This window comes from Micrasema longulum, unplaced genomic scaffold (genome assembly GCF_059751315.1).
Source record: "Micrasema longulum isolate JH-2025_06_02 unplaced genomic scaffold, ASM5975131v1 h1tg000214l, whole genome shotgun sequence".
Classification (NCBI taxonomy): Eukaryota; Metazoa; Arthropoda; class Insecta; order Trichoptera; family Brachycentridae; genus Micrasema; species Micrasema longulum.
The window spans coordinates 842,518-863,551 of NW_028277419.1; the positions used below are offsets into that span (position 1 = coordinate 842,518).

General features: G+C 33.3%; 1 protein-coding gene and 1 long non-coding RNA gene across 2 annotated transcripts in view; one reads left to right on the forward strand and one right to left on the reverse strand.

Moving 5' to 3' along the window:
• The window catches only part of LOC148283666 (ecdysone receptor-like), a gene marked incomplete at its 3' end in the record, with an annotated part of 719,211 nt that overhangs the window by 310,600 nt on the left and 387,577 nt on the right, over positions 1–21,034 (forward strand). The window lies entirely within an intron of this gene.
• On the reverse strand, positions 16,803–19,064 carry LOC148283669 (uncharacterized). Its single transcript, XR_015825539.1, has 2 exons — positions 17,644–19,064; positions 16,803–16,891 (listed from the first exon to the last, which is right to left on the reverse strand). It is a non-coding gene; the product is annotated as an uncharacterized LOC148283669 (long non-coding RNA).

Below are 21,034 nucleotides of genomic sequence, written 5' to 3' on the forward strand. Positions count from 1 at the left end.
TTTCTTTATTTTGAAATTGGTACCTTAAATATTTAGGGCTATTTATTAAATTCCTTAATACCTATGTATTTCGAAAATATTGTACCAAACTTCGTAGACTTCACAGGTCCAATATAAATGTTATTTTTTGATCGAGTACTGTACTGGTGGATGTCTCAATTGAAAGCCGGCTTTTTTTATCATAATTTGAAACAAAGCTTTTACTAGAAATACCGCGGCGGTGCTATTAGTTCAAATTTTTACATTTCTCGCGGTTTAGCCAATATATTATTTACCACTACAATCTCCGCTTGCAATTTCATAGACAATGTACGTAGTCAAAAAAATACTGTTTACAATCGTTGTTTTTTTGGCGGACGTATTTTTTACTGTGGTTGCAAATTGATATAGATGAAGGGTACAGTTAATGAATCAATGTCGAAATGAGTCAAAAATCAAATAATATTCGATGTTTCTAGACTAGGTCCCCTTTTCAGCATTCATCCAGAGGTGTATATTATAGTGTATGCAAATGCATTCAGCATCCGCCTGTCCCGTCATACTAAATGCCACAATAACGTCCTACTAACGCGACAGGATTCAAGTTTATCGCGTCTCTTGCCCCTATTAATCTATGTATGCAATGTAACCATTCATTTTAGCGTCCTACCTACTGAATTTTCCGAAATTATTTTTTTATTCTATTTTAACAATCGCACTGTAATCTTCTTGGCTGTTTCTCGTCACGTATTTTAAACAATGACGCTATTTAATTTTATATTTAATTAATTTTCAGTGCCCGAACAAGGGCTTGTTTAAACGTTTGCATTCCGCGGAGGTGTTTTAGATGAAAATCTCATTTTATCGCGTGTTTTATTTCCCCGTGAGCAGTTAATTTCATGTTTTATGTTATTTTCATACATTTTGTAGTAATCCTGTCTTGCTTTATAACCAGTCTATAAATTTATATTGTATAAATTTCAACTTTATCGTTTTATTGTTATTAATTTCCTCTTCAAGGAATGTGCACTACATTTATATTTCATTCGCCACAATGATTTTTTGTGGTTTTTATTTAATGTTATGTTTTCTTTAAAGTGGTACTTAATTTTTTATGTTATCGCTTTAATATTGAAACCCGGTACCTAACACTGGTTAGCGCAATGTGCTAAAATTTTGAAAAGATTGTTTCATTATTTTACGATTTACCTGAACTAAGTTCTTTGCAGTTACTTTTTAAAGTCGCTGACTCCGTTCACCTATTGAAATGTCTTGACATTGCACCTTTGCCTCGTTCTCTCCACAGATTTTTACCTCTCATTTTTCCACTCGCCATTTCGATCGCGGTCCGAGATATTGCTATGTACTCCTATAACCTGCTCCGCAGCATCTTTCATCCCGCTTTGTCAGAACGGGGAAGGTGAAACGGATGGTCTAAGGCAGGTCGAATATTGACCGTCGCAGTAGGTCTGTATGCAACATTGCTGGCCTTGTAGCCGCCTTTTGCCATCCACTACTGTAATGATCTATCTGGAATTTTCTGGAGAACTTTCAAGTAATTTCAGCGCGTGGAGTATAAACGGGCAGTTTGTTCCGGCGCTCTCGCCTTGTAATTTCGGGATTGTTAAGCCAGTTTTGATCGTGTGCTCGGTTGCTGGGTTGACCAATAGCGATGGACTTACAGTATCGAAGCCAAACCCGTTACAACACTGTGTATTCTGTGTTTAGGTATACGAGATGAATGATAATCAAATTATACTTGCAAGCATAACCAGCGGATCGATTTTTGATGCTTGTGTTGCTAACGGCCAATTCGGAGAAACATGAATTCTTTATTTTTTTCAAATCCAGTTAAAAGTTTTTTTTTTTTTTTCATAAATGTATTTTCATACTTCCGAAGGGCAATTTTTACACTAAAGTTAATTACACAATGCGTTATTTCAAATAAATATAAGTAGGGTTTTGACATAAATTAAAAGTATTAACTAAACAAACAATATTATAAAAAATGGAGAAATATCCAAAGAAAAATAGGATGTACAATATGAATTTATAGAAAAAAATACTAAAATAGAGATATTTTTTTTTAAATTTGCTACGCACGAACGTCTCTACAATTTAACTAGATTGATAATAAGAAAAACAAAATACCACGTTACAACTCATTATTTACTAAATTACTGACCGGTTTCGAAGCTACACACGTTTCCTTGTTGTCAAGTATGATTTAGAATGAATATTATCATGTTTGATATTTTTGTACAATGCCTACTCAATAATAAATCCAGTACATATGGACGTAATAAGTCAAGTAGTATTTTGTGTTTATGGAAGTATGGAAATCTAAAAAAATAATAAAGCTGTAAATTATAACAAAAATAAAACAAATAAATAGTATTTCCTATTGTCCACACCTTTCTAATTTGAGAACAAGTGCTAATGAACGAATGTCAACCTTATCACCCTATTACTTGACATAAAGACTTGACTTATTACTTCCATTATGTATTAGATTTAGTGTTTCATAGACATTGTTTAAATTATTATTACTATGAAATGAATAACCACGATGTTAAGGCTTCGAATATATATTTTTTGAAAAAATATATAATTGACGATAGTACCAAAATACTCACGTTATCATATCGTCTATTTAATTCTGAACTATCCTAAACGCCGAAATATAATTAATTTAAATTATTTATTGACAATTCCTGATGGAATTCTACTGTAATGATATAATAACTTATATTTACATATAAGTTATTAATTTAAAAATACTTGGTACACACAGATTAAATAACGATATATCAAACTATGCATCATATTTAAATGAATTAAAACATAATTTTCACGAATCGAAAAACATATAAACTGTAGATTAGAAATTTTAGAAATAAATAGGATAAAAAATAAAAGCGATAGAATTTTAATAAATCAGCAGATAGAATTCAAAAACTCACCCTTATTAGCCCCCTTAGTTGGACCCTGTACATTGAAATAAAACAATAAATGTTTTTCATAGAATAGAATCCTCTCTTAAAGTACACCGCCAACACATGTTTCAATAATTTGTCTCACTCTGTTCCATTGAAATTTTGCGTATTGTATATTTTCCAACTTATTTTCAAATGTACCTACACTTAAAATAATATTTCGTTTTATATAAATTATCCATACACCGTTTAATATTTACCAGTCTAAAGATGCCCATTAGAGGGTGCAAGCGCTAATTGGTCAAATAAATAAGTGGAAGTGTGCCAAGTTTTTTAAATTAATAACTTATTTGTAAATATAAGTTATTACATCATGCCAAAACATAAAATGTGCAGGAGAGCGATTTTCTCGTCTTCTCAAACGGTACATTTTGGAGTATTGTAAACGCCATGTTATTGTAAAATTGTTAAAAGTGAGAAAATCCTGTGGAGAATTCAAAGTTTAATTGCCTTTTAAAAGTGCCCTAGTGGTTAAAGATAATTTAGATTATTGATTTTGAGTGTTTGGTGTTTAAGATAAATGGAAATAATTGAATAACTTAAAACGTATTGCATATTTGGCATTTAAAATTAAACAGAAAGGAAAATAATTTCACAGCAAATCATATCATATGATAAAAGGCATTTTGGATTGTTTTGATTTGTTCAGAATTGAATAGACGATTTACTCGTATGCAATCGATTTGAACAAAACAGTAATTGAAATTGTGTTTATCTTCGACGTACGAATACTCTATTAATTGCATTGACATTTTTTTGGTTTTACTGCTTCTAAAATTCGATTCATTTCTCTCCAGAACAATACTGTTCGTATTTCATATGATATGTAACTTTATTTGATTATGATAGTTCACTGGTTTTTCCATTCGTTCCACTTGGTTGGATTCTATTAAATCTCTTTTCTGCTCTCATTTTTTGTACCGTAAAAAATCCACGAACTAGTATTTTTTTCAACAAAATACACACGTTATTCAAATAAATATGTGCGTAATGCAATTATTGTTGATATACGTTGAATGTTTTAGTACTAAATATAGACAGGATTATTACGCTTAAATATCACGATTTCCATGTAGAAAATATCGCAAACTTTTGATTACATTAGAATTTTTTTCAATATTTATCAAAAATTTTACGTGTCATCATTTTATTATTTGATTACCAGGGTTGACCATCTGAAACCTGACGGCAAAAAACATTTGACATTTGAGAATTATTTGAAAATTTTTGTTTTTTTTTCTCCATATAATTTAAAAGTTATTGCTATGTTATTTTGAAATACGTAAAATAAACTTTAAATTATGTTTTTTTATTAGTATCGGAAATATTCATTTATTAAATATTTTAAAAATTATCGTACCTGTAAAAACAAAGAATGAGGCAAAAGACAACAATAAAATATTATTTGATTTTGTTAACGTTTTGCCAATAAACAAACAGTATCAGTATAAGATAATGACAGATCATTTCCTCGATTGCAATTTTAAATCCAAAATAAACCACCAGATCATGACCCGACAAGTATCGGCACAGCAGCTGATGGTACCACGACAGAAAAACTACTATGGTGACAGAACAATGGGTAGTGTAGTACCAAAACTGTACAATTTAATACCAGCCAAAAATCGTGAAGAAAAAAACCTAATTTCATTTAAAAAAATAGTCAAAAAATTATTAAACAGCAAGTGAAACTTAAGTGTATAAATATATTTTATTCTTTAATTACGAGTATTATTAAACTATGTACTTACTTATATATATATATTTTTAATGTAATGTAACCCGCAGACAAGCTTCGGCTTTGCGGGAACAAAAAATACAATTATGTATTTTACTTATTTGTTAAAATGAATAAAACTTTAAAAAAATAAAATATACCAGTTACAAATATACTAAAATCCGTTTTATTAAATAAGTTATAACAATTATAATAAAAACATGTACATAACATACATAAGCTTAAACATATTCTGTCACAGGCTGAGTACGCGCTATTCCGCGCTATAAATGCGTTCGGAGTGCCAGCCCTGGGTCCGTATTCAAATAGGAAATTAAAATATATCTCAATTTTATCTACAAAGTAAAATATATATATATATTTCTGTATGAAACAGAATAAGTTTTGATTTTTTTTTTCTTCACATGTTTAATTGCAGGATGCCGACGGAGATACTTTAAATGTTCATTCAAATAAAAATATTTTCGTTTATAAATATCGATTTCACTTTATACCGTCTCGATATGAACCGATGAAGTTAGCGTTTGTAATTGCGGTCCAATGAAAAAATGGGTACATTTTTCGCGCAGAAAATAAATTTTACGTAGTAGTTAAATATAAATTTTAATTTTCCATTATATGGGCCCCGGACTGATGTGTTGCAAAACAGAGCATTATCATGTATGCATTAATGTAAATCAATTTAAAGAAATTGTCACCTAGGCACAATTTTATACATATAAAACACTAGATTTTAAAACATGTAATAGTTATTTTATTGCCGACCGGTTTCGAAGCTACATAAGCTGCCTTATCAAGGTATAATTAAGTAATCAATGTCTTTTGTAATGATAACTTCTTCTTTTCTACATCCGCTCCTAGGTGGAGCACGTGTACATCACCAGTTGTTGGCTCCAGGAGACCTGATCGCCAGCCAGCACTCTCGCTAGTTCCACCGAATAAAGTCGAAAGATCGTCATCGACGGCCTTTCAGGGCGGCGTGACCCCGCAGGTTTAAAAAAGAGGCAACTTAAGTTTAGTTTCTCCTGAGGCATGCGCAGCAAGTGCCCAAGCCAGATCCTCTGCCGCATCCTCAAGTGGCTCTTTATAGGAGGCTGCTGCGTCCGTTCTCAGACTTCAGTGTTAGGTCATTTTTATTTTATTTATTAGTTTACCTTTATTTATCATGAAAACAATACATAAATAAATAAAAAATAGAACACTTCAGGTGGAACTTGCTAAAAAAGAGTCAGGCTCTTGTGTTTGGCGAGTACAAAATAATATAAAATCGAAACAAAAATGCACAACAAATAAAAAATAATAAATAAATAAACAATTAAATTCAAAATTAATTTACATTCACAGGCACATATAAACATATATGTATATATACCTACGTATACAATACATATGTTACATATATATTCATCATCATCATCGTTCCCTTTCCTCACCTAATGGTGCATAGGGAAATGCATTGGTACTCCAATCGCAGCGTTTCTTGATTATTTTTGTTACATGAACGTAAGATGATCAGTCTTACGCTTTAGGTACCAGTCCAGGGACTATGAAATACTAGTGTGAAAACAACAATTTAAATTAATATTTCACACCAACCATGTCGGGAATCGAACCCGAGACCTAGTCAGGCTAACGCGCTGACCATTACACCACGAGGCCGACAAAATATTATGTATTTGATATGATGATTTCATTGTGCTTAATAAGGCATTGTTTAAAATTATATAAAATGTCTCCCTCGGCACGCGACACCCTAGTGAGGAAACATTATCTTTAATGTAAAGAAAGTAATACATATTTTGTAACAGAACAAATAAAATAAAAAACCGTACCACCTTATGCCTAATATTCTCCTCAATCAGTTATTCTCATAACTTTGAAGTTAGGCGTTCTGAGCTTTGGTAAAGTGCCAAGATTCGCACCCATGTAGGAGTACTGACATTATACAAGAGTTGACTAATCGGCATTTCGTTTTGACCGTGTATAGACTTGATAATTTTAATAATTTTATCAGTGTCAATACTTAATCTAACATAATGCTCATTTTAGAGAAATCAGCATAATGTATTCATTAATTTATTAGTATCTTATCAGAAATAAATTTTATTATAAGTTAAGTTAAAGATTTAAATAGCCTGAATTTTTTTTCTAACTTATTTCATTTTGATACTGAGCGTTTTAAGTTTGTTTGTGTGAGTGCCCCGCTTCACACGATGCACTCACACAATCACACACGTCCCACTAGCACACATGGCGGAGCGCGTGCGTACGAAGTATGTTCCACAAAAGTGCACTATTCTATCGCCCGTACTTGCAATTTGAGCAAACCGAGTATTAAGGTCAAGAGCATCGTCAACAATGAGCTATTGCCGGCCAGTCTCGCGTGTTATTTTTGTTGCAAAGTGCCATTTTTCTCGACTCAACCGCGGCTTTATTTATGTCACTCACTCTTTAGGTCTATGTCAGACGCGCACATGTGCTATACGCAAGCCATAGGACTTTGACTCTTCCGACGCGGGCGATTAAAAACATCCGCGGATGGTTTATGTGTGCGTGCGAAATAATACTAACTGCGCTAGTATGCGTTTGATGTATGCACTATGCGCTCTGTACGTTTGAGTGAATGGTTTTATTGTGGTGTGCGCTTATTCAGGGGTTCAAAACATTTATTTTAAATATAACAAAAAATATAAAAAATTTGATTTATTGATTTTATTTTATGTGTATAATTGCTTACAAATCATCATCAATTTTTATTCTGACCAAATGGTGCATAAGGCACTGCATTAGTACTCCAATTGCAGCATATCAAGATTTGCAGAAAGACAAAAAAAAAAAAATAATTGATAATTACTATTAAATACACTTACTTAAGGCGGCCTCTGTGGTGTAGTGGTCAAGACGCTTGACTCACACACGGAAGGTTCTGGGTTCTATTGCCAGTAAGAATACAAACAATAAAATATGTAGTATGTGAAATAATTCAGTCAGATGAATCTCTTCACAACAATAAAGATTTCAGCTCTTTGACTTCACTAAAATCAACAGATGGAAAAATTGAAGAAATATGGATTTTCAAACATAGGCAAAATGGTGAATGTTACACAGTGTGTAAAGTGGCCACTTAAACCAGCCAATGACAGGTCATAAGCCCTGTAAATGCCTTGACTTCCATATTCCCTCATTTAAGGTATTCTCCATCCCTGTTGTAATTTGTAAATAAAATATGATTTTTTTCAAGTCTGAGTATTCCGTCATGTAATTCGCGACTGTAATTCGGCCTCCTAGCTTGTCGTGGCGCAAAAAAAAAAGTCCACTTTTATTTACTACACATTGTCACATACGAGTACATATTTACATATACATAAACACAAATATACATATATACTAAATATGTTATGTTAAATTGGAAGATATCCTCATTAAATGACATTGAAATACATTTTACGTGTACATTTAACCTAAAGCATAGTATGTGAACATGCTTACCACTACACTACGGGGTAGACTTATTTATTTACCCCTTCTATTCTTTTACAAAAGTTATTGAATTTTAATTTAACAAATGTTTGACAAAAGTAACAGGTTTAGGAATATTTTATAAAAGATAAATACTGCCAAAAGGGATAAGGTTTTTTAGAGGATATCTTGAGGAATCAAAATTGGAATGGTCTCTCCATTTATTTTAGGCAGTCTGATGAATTGGCGGTAAAGCATTTTCTAGATATTAACATGCAAATGTTCATGTTAAACATACCATTCGCGAGATATCTCGCTTATAGTGCCTAAAGCGTTGGCAATAAAATATTGTAGTATTGGAAAACGACTTTGTGTAACAACTATCATTAAAATGTTAAAGTATGTTGACTATAAATCGAGTTCTGAAATCTTTTAATAAAAATATGAAGCGGATAATTCTATAAAAGCTCTATCAATAAATAAAACAAACTCGTCTTTGGAAAACCATATGGGAATTGCAAACGGCATGAATGTTTTTTTTGCAAATATTGTAAAATATTTTTTAGATAAAATCAATTACCCCCATTTCGCCGATAAACTTTTCTTACACTCCTTTAAACTTAAAGATGTTATTTAAGAATATTATTATTACTATGGATAACTTATGTAGCGCCATTTTTGCCACTCAAGGGTGCTTTACAAAACAATTCTATAGATAAATAAATTTAATTGCATTTTTTAAATTTGTAATTTAAGTCAAACAATTTGGTTAGTTTTCACATGCCTCAGATTAACTAAAATTATTTATAGAACAACTGAGTATTTAGTTTTTTCCGAAACATCATTTCACTCTCATAGCCTCGCACTTCTTCTGGGGGAGCATTCCATTCCATCAGGCTTGCGCGTTCACCGAATCCAGTGCGCTGTTTGCGTAGAGGTATAACAACCTTTCTTCTCGCCGTAGACGAAATTTCAAAAGGAATGTGCTGACTGCAATAAACTGAAATTTTATTATTTATTGTTTCAGCATTGACTTTGTGGAAAAACATTTTGAATTTATTTAAAATGAAATATTTCGTTATTTTTACCGCATAAAAGTTCCATATATTTTAACACTTTTTATACTATTTAATATAAGTTTATATTTACACCTGATGATGGGTAATTTAGAATTCCTTGTTGTTTTAAAATATATTAAACTCCTATGTTGTAAAAATTGCAAATTGTTTTATTTGAAATAAATACAATAAACTGAAATGTTCAAGAGCCATTTACTCAGAATCTACTTTTTGACGTAACGCTGATATTCCACACAGGGGCTCAATTGCGGTAGGATTTTAGTAATTTGAAATTGATATTTTATAAGTGATATTATACTGATGTTGATAAATAAATTAATATTTAAAAAAATAAAATAAAAAACTTAAACTAATTTACTCAGCGAGTTCGATACTCCTAATGGAATAACTACAAATATGCTCAAACGCCTAAAAGAAGGGGGGGGGGGGGGAATGTGTTCTTATAAAGTTGGCAGGCGCCGTTGTGCATATGGTTAGACGGCTAACTGTGAAACTGGCGTCGCGGGTTCGATTCCCCACAGTTGCAAGAAAAAAATCCAAGAAAGATTTTTTTCTCAATTGGTCTGGGTGTTGTGGTGTATTTTTCATTAACTCCTTCCATATTCCCTCTATCCCACCTGCTGTCAAGCCTCAAAATCGTGGATTAGCAGGTTATTCCTTAAAAAAAAAAGTCGGCCTCGTGGTAAATATTTCAAAATTTCCTCGAGTTTTAAATTTTTGTTTACTTACGCATTAAATCAGTTTTTATGACAATCTATTTCGATTTGTGAGTTATTTTCGATTTATTATTGATTGCCCACATTTATTTGGGTTAAACACGTATTAATGAATGCTGATTAATATTGTTTGTAAAATAATGAATCTATTTATTTAACTAACTAACTAACTAACCATCACGCCATTTCCCCGGAGGGGTAGGCAGAGAGGATAGAACGCCACACCACTCTGTCCTGGCACACTTCCTTTGCTTCTTTCACATTCATACATCTTCTCATGCACGCACGTCGATTATTCCGACTTTTCACATGACCACTTTCAAGAATTTGTTGTACTTGATCATGCCATGTCTTTCTCGGCCTTCCTCGACTTCTACAACCAGACACATTCGTATCATAAATCTTTTTAGCCGTTCTTTCATCATTCATTCGCTCCACATGACCGAACCATCGCAAAAGACCTTTCTTAATTTTGTCGATAATGCTTAACTCAGCCTTGCATTCTGCTCTAATTTCGACATTAGGGCACCTATCATACATTGTTTTTCCGCACATTCGCCTGAGGGATCGCATTTCAACAGCATTCAGTCTACTTTCGTCCCTTTTTTTCCAACTCCATGCTTCGCTTCCATACATTAGGGTTGGTACCAGAACTCCATTATGAACTGCTAATTTAGCCTCTTGCGATAGACACTTATTTGCTACGACAGACTTTAAGGCACCATTAACTCTGTTACCGGCACTAACCCTCCTTTCAATATCCTTGTCCATATTTCCATCTTTAGTAAACATACTACCCAGATATACAAATTCTTCGACCTGTTTCAAACTATCTCCATTTACTACAATCTTACATTCAGTCATAGTTACATTTCTTTCAAAGACCATGACGTTCGACTTTTGCACATTCATTAGCAAATTGAGAACAAGCAAAAGCAAGTAAACCATAATTTAAAAAACAGTGTGATTCGTAATCTTACAATAAGAAACATCGCGTGTGCATATTTTCATGTTGCATTATTACAGAATGTTTTGTGTTGAAATAATAAAAAATATTAATTGGTTCGCAACCCGTATCTTCGTACACCTGGCATGCAGTGTAGGGGCAATGCATCTACACAAGGCTATCCGGCCCCACGGTATCAGGAGGGGCACGGGCAGGCGCGGGGGGCGCGCGGAGGAGGGGCCGCTGTTTAGGCCCGTAGAGTGAAACAGCCGCGGGGAGGGGAGGAAGGGGCTATCCCGCGCTATGCAGTCGCGGCTCGTCCTCCAAAGAGTGCCGCATGCACAGCGAGAGAGAGATATCTGTGATAACTCATTTTCGACCGATGCCGGTCAGATGCGTGAGCGATCGCAAGTGGAGTCGCCACAGTCGTGCGAGGTCTGCGATTGACCGGTCGAGCGATCGCGGAATTTAGAAAACATATATTGTTCTCGTGTCTGTTTTCCTTCTTCTCGCGCCGCGCGATTCGGGATCGGAGACAAGTGCCGCGATCTAACCTAGAAAATGATCAGCCGACCTTCCCGCCATCATCTGTCCGCGGGAGTTTGTTGACGTCTCGCTGGTGCGGGGAAATTATCCGTCACCGAAATATCCGCTCCTACAACTAGGACTCCACGGGCTATTTCCGTTTTTGTGATCACATACTAGATATTGTGGGTGTTCGTATCGTTGATTACTTTCGATTCGAAAGTTGTGGCCGCAGTTCGGTACTCCGAGACCTTGACCTACATAGGTGAAATTTTGGATAGCTGTAAATTTGGTCGGGTTGTTGTTTTCTCTACCTTGTGTCGATGTTTTGTTTGGATTTCGAACGGTAGTTTAATATCTTACGTGGACAAAATACCCGCCAGTTCTGTTAAATGTGAAACGAATTCATTTTTGATTATCGGAGTTATCACGTTGTTATGTAAATATTTTGGTTCAAGTAAACAAACTCTGCGAAGTGATTAAATAATTTTATATTCCTAGTTACGTTACTCGACACTGTCTGTGTTTATTGCGTCAGAGCAGAGTACTCGTCTGTTGATGCTGTACTATTTACCGGGATAATACCGGGATTAAGAAGTGTCTGTGAATACAGTTCTGTGACCACCTGGCATAGGATGCAATAGTTGCACGTTGAGCTAAATTACGTGCAGTAAAGACCTGAGCTATAACTGGATATAGCAGTGCTGTGATCCTTGCTATTGAATAAAACCACTAGGCACATACATAAGTGATTCTTCTATTGTGCTTTTCTTGGACTCTGAATCTGTGTAAGTTTCTTTCATATTTCAATCCATTCAAGTTATGTCTCGCGTTTCTTTTATAAGTGGTCGTTAGTCATGCTTTTCACACGTTAACCATATCGATACCCCCATAAGTTTCCATTAACGCCAACATAAAGCTTTCAATTTGGATTAATTCTTATAACCAGGGTGACTGGTTAACACTACCCGCATCTATCGCGACTTCACACCAAAACGTTATATGTATTACGCATAGAATAAGGAACAGTCCAGAAACCGCATACGCGCATCAAACAGAAGGCGACTAAACTACTCTCAAAATAGTAGTTTTACGTTTTGACCCATTAGTTTCTTTGTAGACGTCGCTCAGTACGCAACTCCCGATATGAATTCAACTATGCCGTGTTGTGTCGTTTTAAAGTGTATAAATACAGCTGGGATCTTTAAGAAACATGCTGAGATCACATTTCATGTGTAATTAGCAAATGCATGTGTAAGTAGCAAATGCATTACTTGAAAATTGAATTATTTTTCCATCTGTCAGATTGTCAGAGAAAACAAAATGGACATTTCGTTAGTGTTGCCAAAGTAGTAAATTTTACTTTGATCATCTAATGAGAGAACTAATGAAAATTGGACCTCGAACGAAACAACGACGTGGTGGACATTTGACTGACATTATCTTTAAAACATCAAATATTTTTTAACATGATATAAAAATATCCTTTTTATGCAAAATAAAATTTGTTTTATATTTTAAGCTCAATGTCCATTAATTCAATTACTCTTATTAAATGACCCTTTACTTATCTACTCTGCTGTGCCAATCAATATTTCCGTATGCACAATAAAATTTTAGAGAAATTGCTTTTTTTTACCTTACATTTGTATTGTGATTATATTTTTCCCATCTGACAACATTACGCGGCGACTTCACGAATGCGCGCGGCGAAAGTGGGGCAAAGTGAGGGGATTTTTGGACGCAGTTTGATGTATTCAAATATGATTCTACGCTCCTTCTGGACTCTTCTTAATTCTATGGTTTTACGTTTGACTGAACGAATATGTTACAAAAATAAAAGTAATTTTTTCTATTGCTTGAACATCATCATCACCGTACTACACCATCTGCTCCAACCGCATCCGCTTAAACGCTGACTATAATAATAATATTAATTATGAATGAAGTTGAATACATGAAATTAATATAAATATTTAATATTATATCAAAATTTATTCACATTTTTAACAATTGCTGGGGAAATAATTTTTTTAATAAGTTTTACACATTTCAATCTTTTAAACTCAACACAGTAACCTCTTAGCTTATACGTATCGTGAAATATCAATAACCAAATAAAATAAATAAATGCAACAAAGATAAGTAACACAATTTCTTCAGGCAGTCTATGATAAGAAAACTTGTACCCATTCTCCAACGTTTTTAAATTTTGGATGCATTTAAGACCCCAATAACTTAACTTATGGCCATAGTGCGCGTATGACCAAATGGAAGCAGTTCCTGGAATCCAGTGCAGTACATTACCACATGACAATGCAATCGCGCGCTATGACGCCATTATTGTTATAGTTTTTTTATTTCATTGATTTCATTCATTATTTCGTTTAACTATGGGAAACTCAGTCACATTGGTGATTTCAATGAAGTATGTAGGTCCGTACTGATGCTCGTGGAACCTCTAAGATGTTATACATAAATATGTAAGCACATAATATTATGTGTGCTTGCTTAAAACATTGCCATTTGCGAACATATTTGTTTTGTAGAACTCGATAAAGAACTCCAGCCTTCTATGACGTGACGTGAGATATGAACCATTATAGTCTAATCTTATTCAAATTACTTTTAAATTACATGTCGGTATAGAACAAAATAGTTTTTTCGTGTTTGATTATTTTCTAAATTTGTGAGATTACTTATTAAATTACTGAATGTTTCAATTGCGTGTCTCTCATAATAACTCGAATAATATGATAGTCGAATCTTCATATATTGTATTTCTCTATTCTCAAACAAATCCCGTTTCTCCTGCATCTTCCCTTTTATGTATCGGCCAAAGGTTTACTTTCTCATTTTTTTATCGGAGCATGCGGCATGCATCCAGTCATACGTAGACCCTGCTACCAAATACTGCGGATGTTCCCCAGGGGAGACCCTCCATATCCTATTACTTTCGCCGCGGTTTCTATCAGAGTTTCTCTACTTTTACTCCGTGACTCTATTTTGTGTGCAGTTGTTGTGTTGACATCGGTTCTTGCGACCGCATTGCGCTATGTAGGTGGCTCATCTCGTAACCCGTTTTTCCTCTCGTTGAGACTCCTTAGCCGGCGCGAATTCGCAACTCGGCCGCGTTCGAATTCTGGAACCGGTGATTCAGGTTTCAAATAATAAAAACTACCTTTAAGATAATATTAATTCAATTCCAATCAATCGCTTTCATCACTTGGACCTCCACGTACCAAAACATCTTTAACAGTGACGAATCGTTCACTGTAATATCTAAAATGATATTTTCTATACAACCTCAATCTAACAGTATTTGAAAAAACGTTTCTATAGTCATGCTAAAGCGTATTTTTGGTAATTTCATTCATTTTAAAAATTTTATGCAATGTCAGTCGGCGTCGCGTCATTGAAATGCGCATAATTTATTGTGCCAATGATAAACAAGTTTATCGGCAGTTATTTGGGTGCATCGTCCTAGGATCGGACATTCTAGAGGTGATTGCTTGATAACCCAAAGTCAGATTTTTCCGATCTTCTGTATTTATATAGGTCACCCACCTTTCAAAACGACTGCGTTCGGTGTATTATTTGTTTTTAGTATACACTGATAACGGATTTATCAATGTGATTTTTGATAACGCTTTCCGAACGCTCATATTATCAGCGTATATTTTCAGGTCACAAATGCAGTATTTTATCTTTTGTGTGGAATTCGGTTATCACTGCTTCCGATTATCTGCGCGCCAGGTGTCACTTTCGATTATCCTTCACAGAGCCAATGTCGGGGCAAACGACCTCTTTTGTGATTAGATTACTTCCAAAGTCATCCAAGGATGTCGTGATGCACATGATTAAAAGTACCCGCCTAATTATTTCATTGTTCAAATATCGAGAACATGCAACTATAAGAATTCGATTAAGAGTAACAAAGGATCCGAGAAAATTGCCAAATATTAATATCGATTGTTCTTTTAATGATTGAACCCATTAAACAAATGACTTGCTATTATATTTAAATTTACTATAGATAATTTCTGTGAATTATAACTTGAGTAATAATATTGTAAATTTAATTTTTATTATGCATTAACATAAGTTGTGTCCGTTTTTTTTCCAAATTTAAAAATGAGCACCAAATCGTAAAACAAAATGGTGAAGGTTTAAAAGAAGAAGAAGTTCTGCTTTACAAGATATTGTGCTTGCTTTTACGTTACATGTATTATTTTATTGGATTAAAAGCCTTCAAAATGAAATGTTAAGTAGACATGAAAATAAGCATTTTCGGAACATGTTCGAATCTTCTGTTCACGTTCAATCGATGGAATAAAGCTACCAAAGCTGCTCGCGATATTTGCGCAGTGCACAGTGGAGATGCTATGAGTTATTGACTAAATTGTTGTTAAATAATCAAGAAGTATACATTATTGACTAATTTGTTGTATGTGTAAACCTGTTAACTTGTTTTATGTGTATGTAAGTACCATTGCTCAATCGCAGTCCCATTTAACACAGGACTTTTAGTCCCATGGAGTTGGGACTTATGACTTAAATAATGTTTTATAAACTGTTTATAACTAAAGTAATAAATAAATAAAGAATACTTTTTTAGCTTACATATGTATTTTTTTAAAAAAGGAATAACCCGCTAAGCCTCTATTTTAGAGGCTTGTCAGCAGGTGGGAAAGAAAGGATGTGGAAGGAAGTTATGAAAAATACGCCACAACACCCAGAACAATTCAGAAAAAATATTTCTAGGATTTGCTTCCAGCAACTGGCGGGAATCAAACCCGTGACACCAATTTCTCAGTTAGCCGTCTAACCAACCGCGCCACGGCGCCTGTCATTACTTACATATATGTTATTCTTAACATTTGTCATGCTTTTTAACTTGTATTATGTAACTTTTAACACTAGAATTAAATAGAACGAAGCTTTGAATTTTAAAAGAAGTTTATCATACAGATGTTTTTTTTGCTATTAAGTAGTTGAAGTTTTATTCTGCTTTTGTAAATAATATATAAATATGTCTGAAAATATCGTTATCTGCGTGTCCCTGAATGAGTTTTTTTCATAAATTCTCGGGAAAATTATATGTAATTATGTATAATATGTTTTCTAAATAAATAAAAAAATAATCTTATTCCGGTTTATTTAATCAATAATATTTTGAGTAGGTACTAAGGGCGGTTTAAAAAATAGAAACAGTTATTCTTCTTTCGTCAATCAGTTACACAAAAAGCATGCTGTCATTAATTCACAAATTAAACTGCTCCATGAAACTGTTTAGAAAAAAACAGCTAAAAGTAGCGTGGGCAAAACCGTGGTCACATTCTTCCCATAGAAAACGAAAAACTAGTCAAGTTATGTGAAACTGTTTATAGGCAAACAATTTCGTCGAGATCGTAGAACAACGACGGATTTGCTAAAAATGCGACATTGACTTTCTTTTATATTTGTTATATAAAAAGTTATATAAAGGCATCCAGGTTTGAAAAATTATATATTTTTTTATTTTTTTTATTTGAAAATTTATTTATAAACCCTTACGGATTATTAAATTCATATTACATAAAATAATATATACATTTTTCATTTATACTCTGTTGTTCAAGATAATATTTTTTACATCTTTTGAAAAGTTTGTCTGAGTCTTTTGTTTAGTTTTGTCTGGTAGTTTATTATATAATTTCAGTCCCTGGTTCATTAGTCTTGATTGTCCTTGTCTTGTTTTAGAAAGTTGTACATGGTATTTGTCTGATATTCTCGTATTATGTCCATGTTGACTACAATTTTTTACTAGTTTTAGTTCTTCGTCTACAATTACATTAGTGGCTAATTTATGGATAAATTTTAATGATTCTAGTTGAAAGAGTTTAGTTATATTTAATTGCTTAGTTTGTTTAAAAAGTTCTCTAGTTGCAGTTAAATAGGGAAGGTCATACACTAACTTTAATATTTTATTTTGTTGTCTTTGTAGTCTGTTTATGTCATTTTGATATCCTGCTCCCCGTAATAGTTGCTTATAACATATTTAAGTTTTTACATAGGCTTCATACATTAGAATTTTTTCCGTTTTTGGAATAAAAATTTTGATTTTTAAAAAAAGACTCGATAATGTCGCCACTTTGCTAATTAAATTGTTGATATGAATTGTCCATGTTAGTTGTCTGTCTATTGTTAGTCCTAAGTATTTAACATGTTCAATTTCATAAATATAAATATATGTAACTTACCCAAGTATCAAATGGTAAACTTTTGTACTTATTAAGTTGTGATATAAAGAGTAAAAAAATAAATAAACTGTTCCCACGTAGAGTTGAAGAAAATCACATGCGTCGTTGTTTTACGATCCCGACAATTTGTTACAACTAACAGTTTAATTTATTTTTTGAAACTGTTCCAGTAGTTGCTTGTACCAGAATAATAATATTATGAACCTATTCTGAATTATTTTAAACTTGGCAATATGAAAATCTTAACTCCGCAATAGAGTACTTGTGCCATTTCTATTATCGATCCTGCCTCCTCTCGCCCTGGTTGCGGGAGGTGGCTTCACGTGGGCGGCAAGGCATCGCTGCAACCCAAACTGAGTACGAAATGACCCTGCCAAGGTCAACCCCCCCACTCTTCTATCCCCTCCCCGCCGCGGTGACTTTCCCATTCTCCACCACCCTTTCTCACCCATGCCATGCCCAAGGCGGGAACTTTTCGAGAAATTATTTTTCGCGCGTCAACGTTGTCCGGTGGCACTTTGGGACTGGGCATATCACTAGCTAAACTTACGTTATTTTTTAAATAATCTTATTACTGTTGTTATTATATTTATGTACTAGGTACAACCATTTTGAGATCCGTGCATTATGTAAGATTGAAGCGAGCATTATCGACAAAATCATGAAAAGAGTTCTGCGTTGGTTTGGACATGTACAGCGAATGGATAGTGAAAGAATGACTAAAAATATTTACGATGCTTACGTTTTTTTTATTTCATTTTAATTTATTCCGGATTTTTACAGCAATAACAAAAAAAAATAAGTAGAAATATTTTAACAATACTAGAGCCAATTGAAAAATCCAATTTTAATCTAATTATACATAATATATAAAAATGTGTTTGTGACGTTTGTGTTCACGTATGTGTATTCATATTTATGTGAATGTTGATGGATGTAGAAAATGAGGAAGATCGAGAAAGACATAGCATGACCAAATGAATGCAGAGGAAGCGTGGTATGTATGGAAATAAAGAGTGATTTGGTGTTTCATTCTCTCTGCTTAGTGCGCTTCTAACAAACATTGCGTGCAAGTATGGCGCGGAAACGTAATAAGTTCCGTTTTCCTCATAGAGTAAGATTTTTTTCCATCTTCAACTATTTGTTGAATTTAGCCGTGCCAAGTCTTTCTCGGTCTACCTCGTTTTACGCTTCCGTCAACATTCGCATCTTGCATCTATGCTATTTTTTCGCCATCTAGTCATTATAAACCTGCTATCCGTATTTGGTTGGTCTATCGAAAACCATGTATGGGATAATCGTGATATTCAAATCACGACATAATTATACATACTTTTCAAATCAATCATTTATGATTCGGGAAAGTTTAAAAAAAGATAAAAAATTATGGAATTGTGGAAGTTATTCGCTAGTTTGTTTAAAAAATTACTTATACTTTTATGCTTTATTTTATTTTATTGACATAAACGGCAAATCTGCCTTTTACAAACATTTATAATACTAACATATTTGGCTTAATATATATATTTTTTTTTTTTTAAAACATAAATTTCCTTATACCCAAAATTTATTTTAAAAAAATAAACCTAAAAATTATACAATATTTATATTTTTAAAATAACCTAAAAACTACACAGCATATTTAGTAGAAAGTTTAAATAATAAAACATTCTACAGTAATACAACAAGAAAATCATAAGTACTGTTTCATACAGCTGGGCAAAGTGAACAAAAAACTGTATTTATAATGAAATGCATGAATAAATAAATATAATTACCATTCAACATCTTTGAAAAAGTTCAAAAGGTTTGTTCTATAGGAACAATACCCTACACTAAATATATCAGATACGTGGGAATAACTATTGCCGAGTTCATGAAGTCTATTTAATACGGTATTAAAAGTATACACTGTCCGTGAATTGTTGCTACAAAACGGTGGCACCTGTCTAGTCATTCTTCCAGGCACTCTGAAGTTGATGAGAGATAATAGTCCAGGGCAATCCCATATTGAATTTACAATATATACTTTAGGTCCCAATACTCTAATTAGCATTTTTTTAAACAGTCCCACATCCCGCCTTATAATACAAAAAAATGCAATTCAAACTGACGTGCGTCCAGCTCAAGGTATTTCTCCAAACTGACAAATAAATCAATTTATTGATTCTATTTTTTTAGGACGTCGTGCGTAAATACTCCAATAAAAATTTCTATGGAGAGAGGCGACTAGCGTTTCACGTTCCAATAAATCTTTTTTGATTTCTTTTTTGCAAGTGGCGAGAGTTGAACCCGCGACGCTAGTTAGTCACAGTTAGCCGTCTAATAATATCGAGGCTTTACTGACAATGAATTAAGTCATTAAAACAGGTTCTAAAATATTCGCATTTAAAGCTTTTTTATTCTATCAACTCATTCTCTCCCACAATTTTCTTTTTTTTTTTAAACTTTGAAAGAGTAATCTTTATCCCAGGCATAGCATAAAATTTGAAATCAACATCTTGTACCTATATTTAAAAATATTTGAAAAATACAAGCACTGTTGTCTTAATGCATTCTGTCAGTATTGCCTCAATATATTTAAAATATGATGCACATAAGACAGTTTTGTTATTCAAAAACTTCTAGTGATTAAAGGTCAACAAACCGACGGTGATTCACGTTTGTGTTAGTTCATCAGCTCACAATATCACCTTCAAAATGACATCCATACATTAAGAACTTTTTATTGCGTTTTGATTAATATTTTATTGTTTATTATATTTATGTTTACTCTGTGACGCAAGAGAAAATGCAGGATTTATCGTTAAATACTTAAAAGAAAAAATAAAATCATAAATGCGTATTTATTTTTCATAAAATTTTGTATTTCTATGTAGAGTGTGTATCTGTGTTAAGGCATTTTATTGTAAGGTCCGATAATTGTACAAATGAAATCTTATATAGCGTATTTTTTATTTCACAATATGTTTTTTTTTTTTTTTTACATTTTACATTTTTTTTGCACCACAACAGGCCAGGAGGCCTAATTACAGTGGTGAATTACATCACAGAGCACCCAGGCTTGAGAAAAATCACATTTTAATTTTTGTGTTCTCACCGGGAATCGAACCCGGAACCTCCCGTGCGTGAGTCAAGCGTCTTGACCACTACACCACGGAGGCCGCCGAATGACAGTATTATACCTAAAAATATTCTTGTTTGTCAATAAGTGGAATCCGATCTATACACAAAGGTTTTATTCTAAATAACTGCACATATAAATAGTGTAGGGAGAGATTTTTTTGACAAATATATGTAAATCAAAAAACGTAGTACTTTTTAAAATTGGTACACATATTATTTATATTTTTA